Consider the following 23234-nt stretch of genomic DNA (forward strand, 5'->3'; position numbering starts at 1 on the left):
GCTTTTCAGCTTCCCACCTAACTCCCTATATTCCCTCTTCAGGACCTCATCTCTTTTCCTACCTATGTCACTGGTATCAATATGTACCACGATCTTTGGCTGTTCATCCTCCCTCTTCAAAATGCTGTGGACCCGATCTGAGACATCACTGACCCTGGCACCAGGGATACAACATAACATCTGGAAGTCTCTTTCACGTCCACAGGATCTCCTGTCTGCCCCCCTTATTATGGAATCCCCATCACTACCGCTCTCCTCTTCTACCCCCTTCCCTTCTGCACCACACGACCAGGCTCAGTGCCAGAGATCTGGTCTCTGCAGCTTTCCTCTGGTAGGCCGTCCCCCCCAAAAGTATCCAAAGCAGTCTACCTGTTATTGAAGGGAACAGCCACAGGGGTACTTGACACTATCTGCTTATTCTCCATCCTTCTCCTGACAGTCACCCAGCTACCTGCCTCCTGCAGCATTGGAGTGACTGCCTCCCTATAGGTCTTGTCTATGTACTCCTTGGTATCCCATAGGAACTGAAGGTCATCCAGCTATAGCTCCAGTTCCCACCACAGTTTGTAAGGAGCTGCAGCTGGATGCACCTTGTGCAGATGTAGTTATCAGGGAGACTGGATGTCTCCCAGAACTCCCACATCTCACAAGCTGAACATACCACTGACCCCAGAGCCATTCTCACTACTCTGCACTACAGGGAACACCAAATTAAAGAAAGAAACTTACCGGAGACTTCCCTTTGCCTCTTCTCACAGAAGCCTCTTGAACAAGAGCCTCAGCTCCCCACTCACACAATGGCCACTCCCAAAATGGCTGCTCCACTTATACTTGCCTTACTTTTATTTGCTGCTGTTGATAAGCCAATCAACAGGTAACTATTTGCAAATGTGCCTCGTTTAGACTCTTGCAAGGTGAAACTCACCAGCTCAGGTGCAGAGACTCACCTCTTTTCAAGTGTCCTGCTTCAAATCTCACTCCAACTCCCAACTCTCTTTAAGAGCTAAGTTAAGAGCTAAGTTAAGAGCTAAGTGATTCTACAAAAGTGGGTAAAATCAGAGATCTATATGCCTGCCACACTTAGCTGGAAATAGTGGAAGAAAATGAATCAAACATGGAAGGAGAAAGCTTTATTTAACATATTCACTTTTTGATAACTGGGCACCACTGGCATGACCAGAATTTATTGTCCATCCCTAATTGCCCTTGAGAAGGTGATGTTGAACTGCCTTCTTGAACCAGACCTTTACATTGTATTCTAGGTGCTGTCTTGCATTGGCCATATATAATTGCAATAAGGAACACACAAAATGAAGGAGGAACTCAGTGGGTCAGGCAGCATCCATGGAGGGAAATGGACAGTTAACTTTTCAGGTCGAGACCCTTCAACAGGACTGGAGTCTTCCTGCCGAGTTCCTCCAGCATTTTGTGTGTTGCTCTAGATTTCCAGCATCTGCAGTCTCTTGTGTCTCTATAATTGCAGTAAGACCTTTTCATCATGTGCTTAAATTCTCTGTCAATAAGGGCCAATGTACTGTTTGTCTTCTTAATTATTTGCTGTATCTGCACATTAACTTTCAGTAATTCATGTACAAAGACACCCAGGCAGCACAGTTAACACAGCAGGTAGAGCTGCAGCATCACACCTTCAGCAACCCGGGTTACATCCTGATCCTGTCTGTCATTTAGCCTGTCTATACCATCTTCACACCTGATGCTGCCATCCAGCTTTGTATCAGGAAACTTGGACACATTACATCTGGCCCTCTCAACCAAATCATTAATATCTATATCTTGTGAACAGCACAGGCCTTCATTCTGATCCCAGCACCAACCCAACTATTCACAGCCCCAATCTGAAAATGGCCGGTTTATTCCTATCTTGTTTTGTCCGTTAATCAATCCTTATTCCATATTACTCCCAATCCACATGCTCCAATTTAGTTTAATAACTTCTTGTATGTCATTTTATCAAAGCCCAAATATACCAAATTCAGTGGCTTCCTCCTTTTCCATTCTATCACTTACAACCTAAAAAATGTACATTTCATAAATTCACCATAACTCTGCCCAGTGCCATTGCTTAGGATTGTGGATGGGTTGCCAATCAAATGGGCTACTTTGTCCTGAGTGCTTTTAAGCTTCTTGAACATTGTTGAAGCTGCATTCATCCAGTCGAATGTGCAGTGTTCCATCACACTCTGGGCATGCCATGTAGATGGCAGAATGGCTTTGGGGTGTCAGGAGGCAAGTTACTCGCTACAGTATACTCAGTCTTGGACCCTGAAGGCACAATTTTTCCGTTGATGGTCCAATTGAGTTTTCAGTTCATAGTGATCCTCAGGATGTTGATCGTTGGGGACTCATCAATAATAACACCATTGAATGTCCAGGGTAGGTGGTTAGAGTATCTCATTAGTGATGGCTTTGTCTTTTGTGACACAAATGTTAATTGCCTCTTATCTGCCATTGCCTGAATATTGTCCGGGTCTTGCTGCTTGCAGGCATGGACTGCGCTATCTGCAGAGAAATTGCAAATGAAATTGGACATTATGCAATCAACAGTAAACATTTGATACAATTCTGACTTTATGGTGGAATGACTCTGCCCTGAGGAACACCAGCACTGTTGCCCTCAGCTTGGATGATTGACATTCAACAATTGCAAGCATCTTCCTTTGTTTAAACTAAGTCTCCAACCATTAGTCCTGTATGCCTATCATTGTGAACATCTCCATTCTCAAGAATTGTTAAACCCTGCACGAGTGAGAAGAATTAGCTTAAGTAGTGCACATCTACAGGCAGAAGTACTGAGTTGGTAACCATTGTGAGTCCTTAATGAGGTCTCCATCTTCACAAACGCCTGTCTTCAGCCATTTTAATTCACTCTTCATGACATGAAGAATCGGCTGAGTGGACAGGCCAAAAGCTACTATGCCCAGCAAGATCCTAGCTACAATCCTGAAGAACCAGTCAGGTTGTTCTGATGCACCTGCCACATTGCCACCTACTCAACATTGTGGAAAATTCTCCATGTATTTTCACTCTACAAAAACAGAACACACACCGCACCATCAGTTTACGTCCAATAATCATCAATTCATTGGACGGAATTGTCAGCAATGTTATCAAGCGAATGTTACTCACCAATAACTCACTGTTGCTCAGTTTGGACATTTTCAAGACTCTAAGGTAAACACATGATCTAATAATTATAAGTGATGAGATAATAATGATCATCTTGACACCAATAATACATGGGTCAAATGTGCCAGCCAGGATCCATAGTAAATTAAAGGAAAATTAAAAACAACTGCATATCCAGGAAATCTGAGCAAATGCTCAGCAAATCCGGAAGCATTTGGGAAAAGAGAAACAGCATTGATGTTTCAGGTGGAAGATCCTTTGCTAGAACTGGGAAGAGAGAAAACATGTTACTTTTAAGTTGCAGAGAGGTTGCAATGGATAGGACAAAAGGAAAATCTTTGAAAGGGTAAGGCCAGGGTTGTGTGGGGAAAGAAATGGAAGAGAGCTTTAGTCAGCACCCTTCTGAAGACGAAGTGAAACAGAAACCAATGAAAGTGAACAAGGATAAAGAGCTAGACAGAAATCCTGTCAGAGACCACAATTGAACTTCAATGTTGCATTCCTTGAAGAGACAGTGAATTCAATAGTAAATTAAGGTCAAAACTGCTGATGCTGGAAATCTGAAATAAAAGCAGAAAATGCTGGGAACATTCAGCTGCTCAGGCAGCTGATCAAGTCTTTGATCTGAAACGTTAACTCTGTTTCTCTTTCCATAGACACTGCCTGACCTGATGAGTGTTTCCAGACTGTAAGACTTACCACTTGGAATACAAGAGAAGCTCTCCAGTGGTTGGAGTCACAGAAGTAACAAACAAAGGCTGTTAAAATTGCTCGTGGGCTAAATCATTTCATTCCGAGTTTATCTTCGCAAGCACTTATCAAGGCAGCATTTGATGCCCAACTATTTTCAATTGCCTCATCAAAGACTTTTCTTCCATCACAAGGATAAAAGTAGGACAATATGCTGAAGATTGCACAGTGTTCAGATAATTTAGACTTTCAAACAATTAACCACTCTGCATACACCAGGGATGGATTACTGTTCAGATATGGCTGAAAAGTAACAAATAAAATTGAAGCCTGAGAGGAGACATGATAGAGGTATACAAAATATTAAGAGGAATTGATAGAGTAGACAGACAGCGCTTCTTTCCCAGGGCACCAATGCTCAATATAAGAGGGCGAGGCTTTAAGGTAATGGGAGGGAAGTTCAAGGGAGATGTCAGAGGGAGGTTTTTCACCCAGAGAGTGGTTGGGGCATTGAATGCGCTGCCTGGGGTGGTGGTGGAGGCTGATACATTGGTCAAGTTCAAAGATTGCTAGATAAGCATATGGAGGAATTTAAAATAGGGGGATATGTGGGAGAAAGGGGTTAGATAGTCTTAGGCGTAGTTTGAAGGTTGGCACAACATGGTGGGCTGAAGGGCCTGTATTGTGCTGTATTGTTCTATGGTTCTATGGTTCACACAAGCACCAGGAAGTTAGCATCTTGGGGTTATCATTTACTTTGGCATCAAAATCTTAAGGTTAACTACTGACCAAAAACTCAACTGCAAGCACCTTTGGCAACTAGAACTGATGGCAGATTTGTTATGTCCCGACTCCACAAAGGTCTGAAATCAAGAGTTCTCTTCAGAGTGCATGGTCATGTCCTGACTCCACAAAATCTCTCCACTATACACAAGGCCTACCTCTGAAGTTTATGGGATTCTCTTCACTTATCAAGTTGGATACAGCTTTGGCTTTCATTGAGTTGCCCTTGCAATTCTCTCCCCATGGTTGTGTAGTCTAGCGTTTTTCTGACCACTTGAAAGATTGCATTCCAGTCTACATCTCCACTGTGCACAGTGTATACTGTCTTGCGCTTCAAATGTCAAATCCAGTGACGTTTTATATGACTGATGAATGGAACAGAACACATCTCAAAAGACTGGAAAGATTTCATCAATGCTTTGACATTCCGGCAATGAACTATATGTCAAGTGTCAGATTTATGTAATTTACTAGTGACATTTACGTGTCCATTACTTGAGTATCAAATAAGATCTCCAATTCATTATCAATAGAATTGGAATATTATTGTCACTTGTACTGTGGTACAGTGAAAAACATGTCTTCCATACTATTCATACAGATCAATTCATTACACAGTGCATCGAAGTAGTACAAGGTAAAATACAGAATGCAGAATAAAGTTTAACAGCTGCAGAGAAAGTGCAGTGCAGGTAGACAATAAGGTGCAAGGTCATAACAAGGTAGATTGTGAGGTCAAGAGTCCATTTTATTGTATGAAGGAACCATTCAATAATCTTATAACAGGGGGATAGAAGCTGTCCTTGAGCCTGGTGGTATGTGCTTTCAGGCTTTTGTATCTTCTGCCCGATGGGAGACGGGAGAAGAGAGAATTTCTGGGGTGGGTGGGGTCTTTGATTATGCTGGCTGCTTTACCGAGATAGCGAGTATAGACAGAGTCCACGGAGGGGAGACTGGTTTCTGTGATGTGCTGAGCTGTGTCCACAACTCTCTGCAGCTTCTTGCCATCACAGGCAGAACAGTTGCCATACCAAACCGTGATGCATCCAGATAGGATACTTTCTATAGTGCATCGATAGAAGTTGGTGAGTGTCAAAGGAGACATGCCAAATTTCTTTAGCCTCCTGAGGAAGTAAAGGTGCCGTGAGCTTTCTTAGCCGTGGTGCCTACGTGGTTGGACCAGTACAGGCTATTGGTAATGTTCACTCCTAGGAACTTGAAGCTCTCAAACCTCTTGACCACAGCACTGTTGATGTAGGCAGGAGCATGTGCACTGCCCCCTTCCTGAAGTCAATGACCAGCTCTTTTGTTTTGCTGACATTGAGGGAAAGGTTGCTGTCATGACACCACGTCACTAAGCTCCCTATCTCCTTCTTGTACTTCAACTCATCGTTATTTGAGATCCAGCCCACAATGGTGGTATTATGTGCAAACTTGTAGATGGCATCAGAGCAGAAGCTGGCCACGCAGTCATGAGTGTATAAGGAGTAGAGTAGGGGGCTGAGGACACAGCCTTGTAGGGCATCAGTGTTGAGAATAATCATGCCAGAGGTGCTACTGCCTATACTTATTGATTGCGGTTTGTTGGTCAGGAAGTCAGGAAACCAGTTGCAGAGGGAGGTGTTGAGTCCCAGGACTCAGAGTTTGGTGATGAGTTTGCTTGGAATTATAGTATTGAAGGCAGAGCTGCAGTCAATAAACAGTAGCCTAACGTGGGTGTCTTTACTGTCAGATGCTTCAGAGATGAGTGTAGGGCCAGGGTGATGATTCCTGGGAGGCTGGAGTTAAGGCGTGCCATGAGCAACCTCTCAAAGCACTTCATGACGATGGATGTCAGAGCCAGCGGGGTAGTCATTAAGGCACATTACCTTGTTTTTCTTGGATACTGGGATGCTAGTGGTCTTCTTAAAGCAGGTGGAACCTCAGATTGAAGCAGGGAGAGGTTACAAATACCCTTGCTAGCTGATCTGCACAGGATCTGAAATACAGCCAGGGACACCATCCAGGCCAGATGAGGTCCTACACAGTGAATTCAGGGAGTTAGGTGCTAAGTTAAAAGACAGGACCTCCAGGGTGGTGATCTTAGGATTGCTACCCGTGCCACGTGCTAGTGAGGCAAGAAATAGGAAGATAGTGCAGTTTAACACGTGGTTAAGCAGATGGTGTAGGAGGGAGGGCTTCAGATTTTTAGATCATTGGGCTCTCTTCCAGGGCAGGTGGGATCTGTACAAACAGGACGGTTTGCACTTGAACTGGAGGGGGACCAATATCCTTGCAGGGAGGTTTGCTAGTGCTGCTCAGGGGGTGGGGGGGAGGGGGTTTAAGCTAGAGTTGCAGGGGGGTGGGAACCAGAGTGGCAGCACAGCAAGTGGAGAGGCTGTTGGAAAAGTAGATGTTAAGACTACAAGCAAAGATGGAAACTGAAAGGTTGAGCGTGGTGGGACTAATGTTCTGAGTTGCATCTATTTCAATGCAAGAAATATTGTAGGTAAGGCAGATGAACTTAGAGCGTGGATCCGTACGTGGAATTATGATGTTGTAGCCATTAGTGAGACTTGGTTGCAGGAGGGGCAGTATTGGCAGCTCAAAGTTCCAGGGTTCCATTGTTTTAGACATGATAGAGGGGGAGGTATTAAAGGGGGAGGGGTGGCATTACTGAGCAGGGAAAATGTCATGGCATTGCTCAGAGAGGACATACTGGAAGGCTCGACTAAGACAATTTGGGTGTAACCGAGGAATAAAAATAGGACGACCACATTAATGGGACTATATTATAGACCTCCCAATAGTCAGCAGGATTTAGAGGAGCAAATTTGTAGAGAGATAGCAGACAGTCACAGGAAATATAAATGTGATAGTAGGTGATTTTAACTTTCCACATAATGACTAGGACTTCCATAATGCAAAAGGACTGGATGGGATCGAGTTTGTCAAATGTGTTCAGGAAAGTTTCTTTAATCAATATGCAGAGGTCCCAAATAGAGAGAATGCGATACTGGATCTCCTCTTAGGGAATGAGACAGGGCAGGTGACAGAAGTGAATGTAGGGGAACACTTTGGATCTAGTGATCATAATTTCATTAGTTTCAAGATAATTATGGAAAAGGATAGGACTGGTCCTAGGGTTAGGATTCTAAACTGGAGGAAGGCCAACTTTGATAGCATCAGAAGGGATCTGGCAGGCGTGGATTGGGATAGGCTGTTTTCTGGCAAAGAGATGCTTGGCAAGTGGGAAGACTTCAAGAGTAAAATACTGAGAGTACAGAACCTGTATGTTCCTGTTAGGATAGAAGGCAAGGCTAACAGGTTTAGGGAACCTTGGTTATCAAGGGATATTGAGGCCCTGGTAAAGAAAAAGGGGGTGCATATCAGGTATAGGCAGTTAGGATCAAATGAAGCACCTGAGGAGTACAAGAAATGCAAGCGAACACTTAAGAGAGAAATCAGGAGGGCTAAAAGAGGACATGAGGTTGTTCAGGCAGTCAAGGTGAAAGAGAATCCAAAGGGTTTCTACAGCTATATTAAGAACAAAAGGATAACAAGGGACAAAATTGGTCCTCTTGAAGATCAGCGTGCTCATCTATGTGTGGAGCCGAAAGAGATGGGGGAGATTTTAAATGGATTTTTTACATCTGTGTTTACTTACTCAGGAGACAGACACAGAGTCTATTGAACTGAGGAAAAAGAGTAGCGAGGTCATGGACTGTATCCGGATTACAGAAGAGGTGGTGCCGGCTGTCTTGAGGCGAATTAGGGTGGTTAAATCCCCAGGGCCTGACGAGGTGTCCCCTCAGACTTTGTGGGAGGGTAGTGCAGAAATTGCAGGGCCCTAGCAGAGATATTTAAAACTCCTTCTCCACGGGTGAGGTGCCGGAGGACTGGAGGATAGCTAATGTTGTTCAAGAAAGGCTCTAAGAATAAGCCAGGAAATTATAGGCCGGTGAGCCTAACGTCAGTTGTGGGTAAATTATAGGAAGGTATTCTGAGGGACAGGATATATAATTATTTGGATAGACAGGGCCTGATTAGGGATAGTCAACATGGCTTTGTGTGTGGCAGGTCATGTCTAACCAATCTAATAGAATTTTTCAAGGAGGTTACCAGGAAGGTTGATGAAGGGAAGGTGGTGGATGTTCTCTACATGGACTTTAGCAAGGCCTTTGACAAAGTCCTGCATGGGAGGCTGCTCCAGAAGGTTAAGTCCAGAAAGTAGTCAATTGGATTCAATGTTGGCTTAGCAGGAGAAGCCAGAGAGTGGTAGTAGATGGTTGTCTCTCTGATTGGAGGCCTGTGACTAGTGGTGTGCTGCAGGGATCGGTGCTGGGTCCATTGTTGTTTATTATCTATATTAATGATCTAGATAATAATGTGGTAAACTGGATCAGCAAATTTGCAGATGACACCAAGATTGGGAGCGTAGTAGACGGCGAGGAAGGCTATCAAATCCTGCAAAGTAATCTGGACCAGCTGGGAAAATGGGCTGAAAAATGCCAGATGGAATTTAATGCAGACACATGTGAGGTGATGCAGTTTGGGAGGATAAACCAAGGCAAGACTTACACAGTGAATGGTAGGGCACTGAGGTGTGCGATAGAACAAAGGGACCTGGGAATACAGATCCATAATTCCTTGAAAGTGGCATCACAGGTAGATAGGGTTGTAAAGAGAGTTTTTGGCACTTTGGCCTTCATAAATCAGGGCATTGAGTGCAGGAGTTGGGATGTTACACTGAAGTTGTGTAAGACGTTGGTGAGGCCAAATTTAAGAGTATTGTGTGCAGTTCTGGTCACCTACCTACAAGAAAGATATCAATAAGCTTGAAAGAGCGCAGAGAAAATTTACATGGATGTAGCCGGGACTTGAGGACCTGAGTTACAGGGATAGGTTGAATAGGTTAGGACTTTATTCCCTGGAGCACAGGAGAATGAGAGGAGATCTTACAGAAGTATAAAAAATTATGAGGGTTATGAGGGTGAATGCATGCAGGCTTCTTCCCCTCAGGTTGGGTGAGACTAGAACTGGAGGTGATAGGTTTGGGGTGAAAGGTGAAACAGCTAAAGGGTGCAAGTGTGGAATGAGCTGCCAGCATAAGTGGTGGATGCAGGTTCAATTGTAATATTTCTGAGAAGTTTGGATAGGTACATGAATGAGAAAAGTATGGAGGGCTATGGTCAGGGTGCAGGCAGATGGGACTATGCAGAAAACCAGGCTGGCATGGACTAGATGGGCTGAAGGGCCTGTTTCTGTGCTGTAGTTCTCTATGACTCTATGTTCTGCGGGTTCACTCTCTGGAAGACTGATCTTATGTCCTCAATAGTGACTATGGGTCCAGGTGCATTGGAGGCTGTTGGGGTGGGTGGTGACATTCCATTCTCTTCTGTTCAAAACGTGCAAAGAATGTGTTAAGCTCACCAGGAGGGGATACACTGTTGGCGGCGATGCTGTCTGACTTCGTTTTGTAGCCCGATATAGCATGTAAACCCTGCCACAAGTGACAGCTGGTCTGGGACTCCATTTTGGACTGATATTATCCGTTAGCATCGAGGTCGTATCTCGATTTCTTGTAAAGGTCAGGGTCACCTGATTTGATGCTGAAGTCCTAGACTTCAGTCGGGAGGGGATCTCCCAGTTTATCCATGGTTTCTGGTTTGGGAACACCCAGATCGTATTCTTTGGTACACAGTCCTCAACACACTTGCTGATAAAGTCCGTGATTGCGGTGACATACTCATCTAGGCTGGCAGCTGATTCTTTGAACATTGACCAGTCTATCGACTCAAAGCAGTCATGTAGAAGCTCATCTATTTCTTCAGACCAGCACTGTACTGGATTCTCCTGTTTCAGCTTCTGTTTGTATAGAGGGAGAAGGAGTACAGCCTGGTGGTCTGATTTACCCAACTAAGGACAGGGGGCGGCTCAGCAGGCATCTTTGATGGTTGTTTAACAATGGTCGAAGGTGTTTGGGCCCCTGGTGGACAGGAGATGTGCTGGTATTTTGGTAGCACACTCTTGAAGTTGGCCCGGTTGAAGTCACCGGCAATGATGAAGAGAGCCTCAGGGTATCCTGTTTCAAGGCTGTTGACCACAGATAAAAATTCACTGAGTTCAGGCTTCACGTCCGTCTCGGGTGGGATGTAAACAGCCGTCAGGATAGCTGAAGTGAACTCCCGTGGCAGGTAGTATGGGTGACACTTCACCATTAGATATTCCTAGCTGGGTGAGCAGGAACACGCCAGGACCATCACGCCTGAGCGCCACAAGTTATTGATTAAGAAGCAGACCCCTCCGCCTCTAACTTTGCCAGAGGATGCTGTACAGTCCATTCGGTGAATTAGAAGCCCTCAGGTTGTATGGCACAGTCAGGTGAAGCAGGTGTAAGCCATGTTTCAGTGAGACATAGCATACAGAAGTCCCTCAGTTCTCTTTGGTAGGTCAGTCTTGCCCTTAGTTCATCAATTTTGTTCTCAATGGCCAGGATGTTAGCTAGTAGTATGCTGGGTGGTGGGGGCAGGTGGGATCTTGAACCCATGCTGTTTTCTGTCTCACCTGCATCCCAGCCCTCTTACCACACTTCTGAGGTAAGTAGCTATGTTCTGGTCAGTCCTGGTGTGGAGCCACCTGGATGGAAAGGTAAGTGACCGCTTAAGAACAGACCTGGAAGACCTGGAGTGGATTCAGCTGGCCTGTGAGGTCAGCTGTTGTTCCCAGACAGGTCTGAAGGCCCTGAAAAGGAGTGGGCTACCCCAGCAGGCAAGTGGGGGCGTCTAGGGCAGCCTCGGCGTCGGGACGTGGCCCCAGGTGCTGCGTAAGATTAGGCTTCTGAATCTGGAGGGGCCCTGGTGTCAGGCATCCCCACAGGCCGGGCCTCACGTCAGGTCGGGTCTAGGGTCTCGGGCCCTGGCCCCTGCTGCCTCTGTGGGTAGCTATTGACATGCACAGCATAATAGGAACTACTATAAACCATGAATATCTTGTATCATTCATATCTTGTCAATAATAGTTATGGACATAGAGCCATGTTACCAGGATCAATCTGTTGTTTCTCTGCGTGGAAAGCTTTGAAATTCAATTTGTGAGCTGAAGTTAACAAATATTTTTGAATTTGTTAACTTCAGAGAAATGAATCCACCACTGACTGCCAGTCAGACTTGGTGTTTGTGCACTGTATGTTATCTGCACCAAATTATTAGTCAGACTATTTGGAACTGCATTGTACAGTGGATTTCACTATGTGGCAGGGTCTGTCACTATTCCACATACCTTGTCAAATTCCATTTCAAAACTTATCAGGCATTTAATGGCAGTATGTAGCAATGTTTTGAATAATTCACAGCTCCCAAGAATGGCACTGTCTGCAGCTTTTCCAAGCCACACATCTGAGGGACAGAAACAATATTCAGTACATGGTTATCTTTGTCATCTGTTGACTTGTCAAACACAATGTATTCAGAATCAATGTTTTTCATTTGGTCTGTCAGACCCTCTCTGTCTACTTCAAGCACCATGGGTAAACAATCCTGACAAACTCTCCTTGTGGAAGAAAGAGCACCTATGTTAAGAACCAATTTATGAATGTATTTCTTTAACACTGTATTACCCAGATTCTCCAGAAGTTATGTTTGCACTTGAGAAATCTTTGGCAAGTTCAATTGTGCCACACTTTGGGCATCAGACTTCACAGTGCTGCAATGAAACATCGATATACAATTGCTGTCAACTCAAGTCTGACAATATAAATGGTGATTAACTTAAACAAACATCAACACAACACTTACAAGTATGGTTTAACTGCACATTGCAGAGGTATAACAAATATTCCTCCATCAGCTAGTTTTTCTTTGGGATATTGCCTTGTGCATTCCAATGCACTGACATATGTAGCATTTTTTGCTGTTTCACAACACTTTGTGCACCGTAACTGCAATGTACAATAACTACTGTAAATAAGCAGGGAGCTAATGTGTTGCAACTCACAAAATGGATGCAAACTGTTCAGTCCAAAATCCTAATGAAATTATTCATTCATTCAAATTATATCTGTGGTATGCTCTACTTGATTAAATCTCATTATTATTCCCTCAATACACATCGCTTCATGCACTGCAATTCACTGCATCAATCGAGGGAAATAACTGGTTTGGCGCATGGTCTCTCCTGTGAATAAAGTTTACTGGAAGTGGCTGAGATGGAGTACAATCCTAGGAGCTGCTAAGAGGGAGGCTAGAGACCTCCAAGAGTGGCTGAGTGGAAGCCAGAGACTCTGCAGTCTTTGTAAGGGAGGCTAGAAACTCTACAAGGTGTGGGTTGCACCATCCAGCCTATTGTGGGATTGGCCTAATATTGCAGAATCTGCAATATCGCAATTTAAATTGGGCCATAATTCCAAATTAGATAAAATATATATATGGTTAGACCAACATCAGATGAAAGTTAGTGGAGATAAGTATAAAATACATTACAAAGGAATAAACCCTAAGTGGACAGAGTACTCCAGGAAATAATCAAGTACAAAGATGAATATTAATGAGTCATGGTAGACTTGATGCTCACCTGATCTACAAGTGCAAAGCACCAATCAACAAAATCAAAACTATATTCAGATTTAAAAGATTAAGTTAGTAGAAATTTTGTGGAATTGCAATATACTGTGGTCAACTTACATCCATTTCTGGTTGCTGAATTACAAAAGTAACAGGCAAGTGTCATCAGTGCAGAGAAAAGACACAAGGTTAATCTCTAATGTCAAAGGTCACTAATGATCTGGCCACCACCCCCTCAGGAGCAGAGAATTCCAGAGATTCACTACTCTGAGAAAAATTTCTATTGCACCTCAGTTGTCAATGAGTTTTAAAAAGGTCTGAAATCAAAAGATTTTTCTTCAGAGTGAACATGGAATGGACAGAGAAGTTGAGGCAAACATCTGCAGTCTCCTTTGTCTTCTTACTTCCATTCTTGTTGTGTGGGTTCTGAGGCAGCTGAGGAGGCCAATATGAAAGCTGCAGGCTTGTCCACAGATGGGGCAGGAGGATGGATAGTTTATCCAGTGGAGTGTTTCTTCTACTGCTTATGCAAGGCTTCTTCGTAGTCACAATGCGTGGACTCATCCTGAATGCTCTGAGGATGTTGCATTTCTTCAAGGCGGCTTTGTGCACATCCTTGAATCTTTTTCTCTGTCTGCCTGGTAATCTCCTCCTCTAACAGAACACAGAACACAGTATCTGTTCCAGGGTGGAGCATGTGAATTATGTGTCCTGCCCAATATAGTGGACTGAGTGTAACTAAATGTTAGTGATGTTAGCCTAGGAGACATAAGCATGCTGTTTTATTTATCCTTCCAGTGAATTTCTAGGATATTGCAGTGGTATTAGTGATACATTTGCAGTGCCTGAGGTGCCTGTTGAAATTCTCATCCTTATTTCCGAGTCCTTCCTTGGCCTTCCATCTCCCTTTGCCTTAGTGCTTGTCTTCCAGGGCATCCATGTGTCACCTATTCTGGAATCTTGATCAACCATTTTAACTCTTAAATAAGTGGTAGCCTTGCCTTTAGTTATCAAAGTCCTAATTTCTAGCTTTCTCTCCCTACACCTTTCTGCTTCACCAACCTATTTCCTCTTTTAAGGCACTCATTGAAATCCACAATTTTGACCAAGCTTTTTGTTATCTAAATTAACATCTCTTTATGTGATTTAGAGACAATTTTTATTTGCAAACACTTGTGTAAAATGGCTGATGTGTTTTATTACATTCAAGTCATTGCCTGTATACAATTATTGGAATTATTATAGCATTCATAAGCAAACATTAAAGTATTTTAAAGCTATACCCTTCAGAATTAACAAAATGTTTGTCAGAAGGAAAAGCTGTTGTTCAGAATGGATTTTTAAAGTTCTTAATGTGTTAATGCAGAGGTTTAAAATCAAACACAATTTGGAGTGCATTTTTAAAACTTAAGTCCATTGACAACAAAATTTAGCCTTTCATGAAGGGTGTCTGCCAATTTACAGTCGTTGTGATGATGTTTAATAGTGTAATACGAAACCAAGTTAAACCCAGAAAACAGATTACTGGTAGAAGGGTAACTTGCACAACTTCAGATATTTGTAAGAGCAGAGCAGAAAGACGCAGCTTCTGGATCTGAAAACAGAAGACTTAATCTATTCAGAGACAACGCAGTAAAAATAAATTTTAACGAAGGGTCCCAGACCTGAATAAAAAAAATGATTCAAACGAGAGATTTTGTTTGCTAATTGACTGGACATAACGTATTTATTCGCTATGCACTTCCTGAGGATTACAACATCCACAGTAATATTCTAACCGTGTGTAATAAAAATTATTGCGGTTAAAGGAATGCAAACCTATCTCAGGGAATTCAGCGCCCCTCAGCGCCCAAGGTGAATTGGCGGTTCGGGAGCGCGCTGTCTCCGCGGCACGTGCCCTGCCACCGCGAGCCGCCCAGCTGCGTGAGCAAGTGCGTGTGTGCGATGACCCTGACGTCGCGGTTACGCAGCGGAACATGGCGGCTCAGTAGAAGGTGCGACTGTGGAGCTGAGCAGCTCTCAGCGCTTTACACTGCGGGTGAGTGATCTCGATTTGGGTATCAGTTCGGCTGGCCGTTGGTTCTGTGGGCGGGCGAGGGGGTCAGGTGAAGCCGGTCGGAACGGCCAGTTTGGCGACGGGCTGCGCGCGAGGAGCCTCATGTCCCGACTTCACATCGCGAGCTCCCAACCGCCGTGGCTCGCGCCCTGGCCGGGAGCGGGAGCAGCGCAGCCCCAGCCCGAGCCTCAGACTCGCGCCCCTCCTCGCGGGGACAACGCGCAACCTCGCGCCCTCGGCTCACCTGTCGGCTCGTTCGACCGGATCTCGCAGGAGCCCCCGGGCACGGGTTGCACTCAGCAGCACTGCGGCAGCGGCTGCAGGATGCGAACCGAGGGGCTGCCCTGGGTGGGCTTCGGCGTGGGGACTACTTACTTATTTACTGATCCAAGTTGCCAGTTGCTCCCTTGTGCCACCGCAGTTGGTTTGCTTTCCTGGATTTATTTCCCTCCAGAAACATCGCTCCCTTCCGCACCTGCCGCCTCTCTTTCAGTTTTTGCTTCTCTTCCCAAAATGTTCCTGTCTTTTTATACACGCACTGTGGGTAGCTTGGTCGCAATGGTGACAAAAGCCTGAAAGTTCTGCAACTCTTTTTCTACCTCTTGAGTTACAGGTGTGCGATTCGCGAATGTGTACATCTTTAGGCTGCGGACAAAAACGTGGCCCTTTGATGTTTTTTCGCAGCTTTTTTTGCTGCCATGGCAGCGGATTTATAGGCGTGGTGGTATTATATTCAAATTTATTCGTTTGCTAAAATGATATATTTTTTAAAATTTCAATCTATAATTCTCCAAAACAGGTGTGTATGGCCCCAAATTGAACGAACTTTTACTTTGCAGTGCGTTTTACTCTAGTGAATATATTCATATTTTCAAGTGACATGGCTTTTGCCAGGAGTAATACCTTGTTAAAATTCATTGTGCATCTTTTATAAGTGGAATTGATCCATGTCTCGACACCCTCGGGAAAGATGCAGATATAAGGGCAACTTGTTCAGTTCTCCTCGGAAAGTTAATATAATGTTTCTAGTTGAGACTGGGTTGTGTAAAAGTCTTCTAAGTCTAGGATGAATGCCAAATAAGTTAACTTGCCAGATGAATTTTTTTTGTTTTGCTCCAAATATCTTCCAAAAAAAAGATGTTTGTTATTATTGTGTTCATGGACAATTCTTGGGAAATCATAAGGCAGTTATAGTTTGTGAGCAGCTGCCTGTCCTTTATCAGATGAAGAGGTCAAAAGCATTGCCCACTTTTAATTCATTCATATTTTTTGCTATATTAATGTACAGCTGATATGCAGGAAAGCATGCATATTTTTTAATTCAAAATTAATCAAATATTGTTTAATAGGAATCTTATTATTTAGTACTTTCCTTCAAAATATTGAACCATTCTAAGGAGTTATCATAAAAAATAATAAAAATCTGACGCACAGCTAGAGAGTTAAGTATAAGAACCCATAACTAAAGATTTGATGAAGGACTCTAGCATCTTAATGGTTTAGGCAGAAAATTCAAACTTTGCACAGAGACAACACAAAGCTTCCCACTCAAGAAGGTGCAATTAAAAATCAAACATGTGCAAGGAACAAGAATTTGAGGAATGCAGCAATTTGGAAGGCTTGGAGGTTGAAAAAGTATGTGGGGGTAGGTAAAACCATAGAGGGATTCAAGCAATGATGAGCCTATTCAAATATTGTTTGAGCTGCAACCAGTTTAGGTTGGTAAGCTCATGCACAACAAATGTATGAGCAACTGCTGTATGAGCATTGGTTTTGGATGCATTTGAACTTATTTGGGTGGAAGAGGGAGGGCTAACCAGAGAGTTTAGTGAGAATATGGATGAGATTTGAACAGCACGTGGCCCAAGACTCTGGTTTGTGATGCTGTCGAGGTGGAAATAGATAGTTGCAGTGGTTTTTAATGATATGGCTGAAGGATCACATGTAAATGAGAAATAGTGGCAAGAATAGAAACTTCTAGTACTTGAGAGATAATGGTGCAGAAGAAGGAAAAGAGGCCAATGTAGTTGATTGTTTAGTAATGGCTTGACCAATGAAAATGGAGGAGCAGCTTTAATTCAGCTGGGGAATGAAGGGATGTCACTGGAAAAGGATGAAGGTAGTTTGAGAAAGATAAGGGATGATCGTTTACTAGAGTACAATAGCAGAATGCCTTTTGTGACTTCAATCAGGACTGTTTCCAGATAAATTGTGGAAGATAAATTGGAAGATAAATTATCCAGATAAATTGGAAGATAAATTGTGGGTATTCAAACATCAGATTATGGGAAAGGTCATCACAGATTTGGGAGGTAACAAAACAGTAATGAGAAATTGAGATGGATTAGTAGGTAAGAACATAACTAATTGGTTGAAAGGCTCCTTGAGTTGTGCTCGACACTCTAACTAAGGGAAAGGTGCTATTAAATTTGATTAGTCTCCAGTGCTGTAATAAGTAAATATTTGGGTCCAAGCCCCCTTCCAGTGGAGCTATTTCATCAGAGCTATTCCCCTTCCCCCTGCAATTTATTTCCACTCACATCCCCATCTACATCCTTATTGGTTCTTTTAGCCATTGACCTGCACTAAGGAGTAGTTTACGGTAACCACTTAACCTATCAGCACATCTTTTGGATGTGTGAAGAAATGAGCACAAAACAGAATCCTATGCTACAATGAGAAGAATGTGCGCATTCCACACTGGCTACATTTAAGTCTGGATTAAACCCAGGCCCCTCAAACTGAGACAGGAGCACTAATTGCTGCACTGTTATGCCATCCAGTGAGATCCTCTCCTTTCTTCAGAAACATGAGAGAGCTAAACTACATCCTGCTCAATATATTGACACAGTCCTTCATCCAAGTATTAGGTTTGTTAAAACTTTGTTGTTCTGCCTATAAGACTAATATCTGGAGACCAAACCTGCACACACTATCCCAGGTGTGAGTTCAGAAAAATCTCATTTGCAAACAAGGTTTTCTTGCTCTTGTACTCAATCCCTCTTGCAATTAGGGGCAATGTACTATTTGCCTTCCTAATTACTTATTCCTGCATTGTAATTTAGGAGATTTAGAATCTCCCGGTGACCAGCCACTTTAATTCCACTTCCCATTCTCATACCGACGTGTCTATCCATGGCCTCCTGTATTGCCACATTGAGGCCAGATGCAAATTGGAGGAGCAACATCTCATATTCTGCCTTGGTGGACTCCAATCTGATAACATCAATTTTTCTAACTTCCAGTAACTCCTCCCCTCTGTTTTCTTCCCCCCCCCCCCTTTGTTTTCCTTCATTCCTGGGCCCCCCCCCCAACCCTTCTCTTTCCCCTCCCCTGCCCTCATGACCTGCCCACTACCTCCCTCCTATTCCCCACCTCGTTTCTTTATTCCATGGTCTACTGTCTTCTTCAGCCCCTTGCCTTTTCCACCTATCACCTCTCAGCTTCTTACATCATTTCCTTTCATCCCCCTTACCCCGCCCCCCTCACCTGGATTCACCTATCACCTGCCAGTTGTGCTTCTCCCCCTCCCCCTACATTTTTATTCTGGCTTCTGCTCTCATCCTTTCCAGTCCTGATGAAGGGTCTCAACCCGAAACGTCAACTGTATTTCCCTCCATAGATGCTGCCTGATCTGCTGAGTTCCTCCAGCATTTTTAAAGAGTATTGTTTTGTATTCTTTCTATTCAAATGAATACATAATTTTCCCCAGATAACATTCCCCTATGTTACTTTCTTGGCCGTTCATTGAATCTGCTAATATCCCATAGCAGTTCTTTTGCATTCTCCTCAGTTTATTTTCCCAATGTACCCTATATCATCAGTGAACTTTGATGCATTACACGTTCTCTCTTCATCTAGGTCATTGATAGGAGTTGTGAAGAGTTGCGGCCCAGCTAGCAACGGTCTTGCAACTTCAAAATGACATTTAATCCTCCAGTTTTATGTCCTTTACCAGAGCTTTATTCATGTTCGTGTATTTCCCAAATCAATGTCTATAGTCCCTTTTCAATTGTCTTTGGAAAACTTGTTTCAAGGAGAAATATATTTTTCTCAAATAACAATTGGGCACATTGTTTTATTTTGATGTTGGGTACTTGTTACATGTCATTACGACAAATGTTTCAACATGTTCAGCATGTGATGTTTCTGTTCTTTAAAGGAATGTCTGACGAGTGATGCACAGATGGGTGGTGCTAAAGCATTCTGTAAATTGTCATTATTATGTGGATGGAAAAGTTAAATTTATTGTATTCATATTTTTGTCCTAATTACATAAAGAATAAGGATGTAATCATAAGACTGACCATCCAGATAATACTTGTATTTTGTAGGTGATTGTAATGAGTTTTTTTTTCCTACCCTCTGGGATGAACAAAATGGGCTATTCATTGGAGTAATTATTGGCATTTTCATTGCTCTATCGAGCATTAATGAATATATTTTTATGCAACATATCAGGGCAAAACAGTTATGGTGAGGCATTTATTGTGGATAAAGCTTGATCATAAACCTAATGTTTTGAACTTGTAGTGGCATGAAAAGTAAGTGATATTTTGTGGCATTGCTGATTGTATAATTGGTTTATTAATGTGCATTACTTTTTCCCTGATCAGGGAGGTTGAGGGGACACCTGGTATTTGGTCAGCCAGGGTCTCCAAAAGTTCTGTCCAGGCTTGATCTGATAGGCTGACTCTGGCATTAGGAGGAACCATTGCATTCCACTTAAAGACAGACAGCTCCTGACTTGGGAGGTGCTGATCCAGTATGGTCCACTTGCTAGAATTGCTGCTTAGAATTGAGTTTTTATTCAACAAGTGGATCAAACTAGGCAAATATGAAGAAGATGCCTACTCTTTGGCAAGCTAGAATGTTAGAATCACATGCAGAGGTCTGACACATGACCCGTCAGTGGTTGACTGAACCTGCAAGACTGTTGTAATTGACATGAAAATTGGGCTGAATATTGACATAGCCTCCTTACAAGATATAATACTTGCTGAGAGTGGATTATTGAAAGTAATTTAATATTTTCATCTGGTAGGGGAAGAGTTCAGAGGAAATAGTATGTAGTGAAGATGGTAAGAAGGATAGACAGGTGAAAAGTCAGGATAATCTGCTGAACAATAGAAGTACAACAAAATCAATAGCAGATACCAGACTAAACGTACTATATTTAAATGCACGTAGCATTAGGAATAAAGTAGATGACCTAGTGGCACAACTATAGGTTAATAAATACAACATTGTGGCAATCACCGAGTCGTGGCTTCATGATGGATGTGATTGGGAACTGAATGTCCAGGGGTACGCAGTGTATAGGAAGGATAGGCGGGTAGGCAGAGGGGGAGGTGTGGCCATGATGGTTAGTAGCGATATAAAATCAATAGAAAGGAAGGACATTGGGTCAGAGGAGGTGGAATCCTTATGGGTGGAGCTAAGAAATAGCAAGGGTAAAAGGACAATAGTAGCAGTCATATATAGGCCCCCTAATAGCAGTCAGGAAGTGGATGATAAGTTGCAGTTTGAGATAGAAAAAGCATGCCAGAGTGACAATGTGAAGATAATTTGGGGGATTTTAACATGAAGGTGGACTGGGAAATCCAGCAAGGCGGTAGAACTCAGGAGAGTGAGTTTGTGGAATGTCTAAGGGACGTTTTTCTGGAGCAACTTGTTGATGAGCCCACCAGGGGATCGGCTGTGTTGGATTGGGTGCTGTGTAATGAACCAGAGGTGATTAGGGAACTAAAGGTAAAGGAACCACTGGGAACCAGTGATCACAATATGATTGAGTTCAGTTTCAAGTTTGAGAAGAAGAAACTGATAACTGGTGTATCGATATTTCCGTGGAACAAAGGAAATTACAATGGTATGAGAGAAGAGTTGGCCCAAATTGATTGGAAGAGTAAGCTAGCTGGAGGGACGGCGGAGGAGAAATGGAAGGAATTTCTACAGGAAATAGGGAAAATGCAGGATAGATATATTCCAAGAAAAAAGAAGGTTTTGAATGGAAAAAAGGCACAAATGTGGATAATGAGAGAGGTGAAGGCTAAAATAAAAGCAAAAGGGGCAGTGTACAAAGAAGCAAAAATTAGTGGAAAAACAGAAGACTGGGAAGCTTTTAAAAACCTGCAGGGAGAAACTAGGAAGGTCATTAGGAAAGAAAAGATGAATTATGAAAGGAAGTTGGCGGATAACATTCGAAAGGATACTAAGAGTTTTTTTTAAATACATAAGGAGTAAAAGAGAGACACGGGTTGATATAGGACCAATTGATAACGGTGCAGGAGATATTATAATGGACGATAGAGAGATGGCAGAGGAATTGAATGAATATTTTGCATTGGTCTTCACCATGGAGGACATCAGCAATGTGCCAGTTAGGAGTCTCACGAAATGGAACTGAGTTCAATTAAGATTACTAGGGAGAAGGTGCTAGGAAAACTAAATGGGTTAAAGACTGATAAGTCTCCCGGACCGGATGAGGTGCATCCCCGGGTTCTGAAGGAGGTGGCTTTAGAGATAGCGGAGGCATTGGTGATAATTTTCCAGGAATCGTTAGATTCCGGCATGGTTCCGGAGGACTGGAGGGTCGCAAATGTAGTTCTGCTGTATAAGAAAGGAGGGAGGCAGCATAAAGGAAATTACAGACCTATTAGTCTGACGTCAAGTGGTGGGAAAGTTATTGGAATCTATCCTCAAGGATGGGGTTACGGAATACCTAGAGGCGCAAGGCAAGATAGGTCCTAGCCAACATGGTTTTGTGAAGGGAAGATCCTGCCTGACCAACCTATTGGAGTTTTTTGAAGAAATCTCAGGTAGGGTGGATAAGGGAGAAGCGGTAGATGTTGTGTATTTAGACTTTCAAAAGGCCTTTGATAAGGTGCCTCATAAGAGACTGATTAATAAGATGAGAGGTCATGGAATTACAGGTAGGATAACAGAATGGGTGGAGCATTGGCTGGTTGGCAGGAAGCAAAGAGTGGAAATAAAAGGATCTAGTTCTGGTTGGCTACCGGTTACTAGTGGTGTGCCGCAGGGGTTGGTGTTGGGGCCGCTCCTTTTTACCTTGTACGTTAACGATTTGGATGATGGAATAAATGGTTTTGTGGCTAAGTTTGCGGATGACACCAAGATAGGTGGAGGAGTAGGGAGTATTGAGGAGATAGGAAGGTTGCAGAGGAGTGGGGTGGGGGGGGGGGGGGGGGGGGGGGGGGGGGGGGGGGGGGGGGGGGGGGGGGGGGGGGACCTAGACAGTTTAGGAGAATGGGCAAGGAAATGGCAGATGAGATTCAATGTAGGGAAATGTGCAGTTGTACACTTTGGAAGCAGAAATAAGCGGGCAGATTATTATCTTGAAGGAGAGAAAATTCAAAGTACGGAAGTACAAAGGGACTTGGGGGTACTCGTGCAGGATACCTTAAAGGTTAACCACCAGGTCGGATCGGTGGTAAAGAAAGCGAATGCTATGTTGGCATTCATTTCAAGAGGTATAGTGTATAAAAGTAAGGAAGTGTTGATGAGGCTCTATGGGGCACTAGTGAGGCCTCATTTGGAATACTGTGCGCAGTTTTGGGCCCCACATCTTAGGAAGGATGTGCTGACGTTGGAGAGGGTTCAGAGGAGATTTATGAGGATGATTCCAGGAATGAAAGGGCTTACGTATGATGAGCATTTGTTGGCTCTTGGACTGTACTCACTGGAGTACAGAAGAATGAGAGGGGACCTCATAGAGACATTTAAAATGTTGATAGGAAAGGACAGAGTAGATGTGGCTAGGCTGTTTCCCTTGGTGGGTGAGTCCAGGACCAGAGGGCACAATCTTAGAATTAGAGGGAACAGTTTCAAAACAGAGATGAGGAGAAATTTCTTTAGCCAGAGGGTGGTGAATCTGTGGAACTCCTTGCCACGTACAGCAGTGGGGGCGTTCAAGGAGGAGATAGATAGATATCTAAATAGTCAGGGTATCAAGGGATATGGGAATAAGGCCGGAAATTGGGATTAGAATAGGTTTTTTT

At 43.4% G+C, this 23234-nt stretch overlaps 1 protein-coding gene across 1 annotated transcript in view; it reads left to right on the forward strand.

Moving 5' to 3' along the window:
- The first annotated feature begins 15115 nt into the window (after positions 1–15115).
- scml2 (Scm polycomb group protein like 2) overlaps positions 15116–23234 on the forward strand; it is a 120612-nt gene continuing 112493 nt past the window's right edge. The window contains exon 1 of the mRNA XM_052014738.1: positions 15116–15198. The gene's annotated coding sequence lies outside the window, so the exon portion shown is untranslated. The remainder of the gene's footprint in view (positions 15199–23234) is intronic.

This window comes from Pristis pectinata, chromosome 4 (assembly GCF_009764475.1).
Source record: "Pristis pectinata isolate sPriPec2 chromosome 4, sPriPec2.1.pri, whole genome shotgun sequence".
NCBI lineage: Eukaryota > Metazoa > Chordata > Chondrichthyes > Rhinopristiformes > Pristidae > Pristis > Pristis pectinata.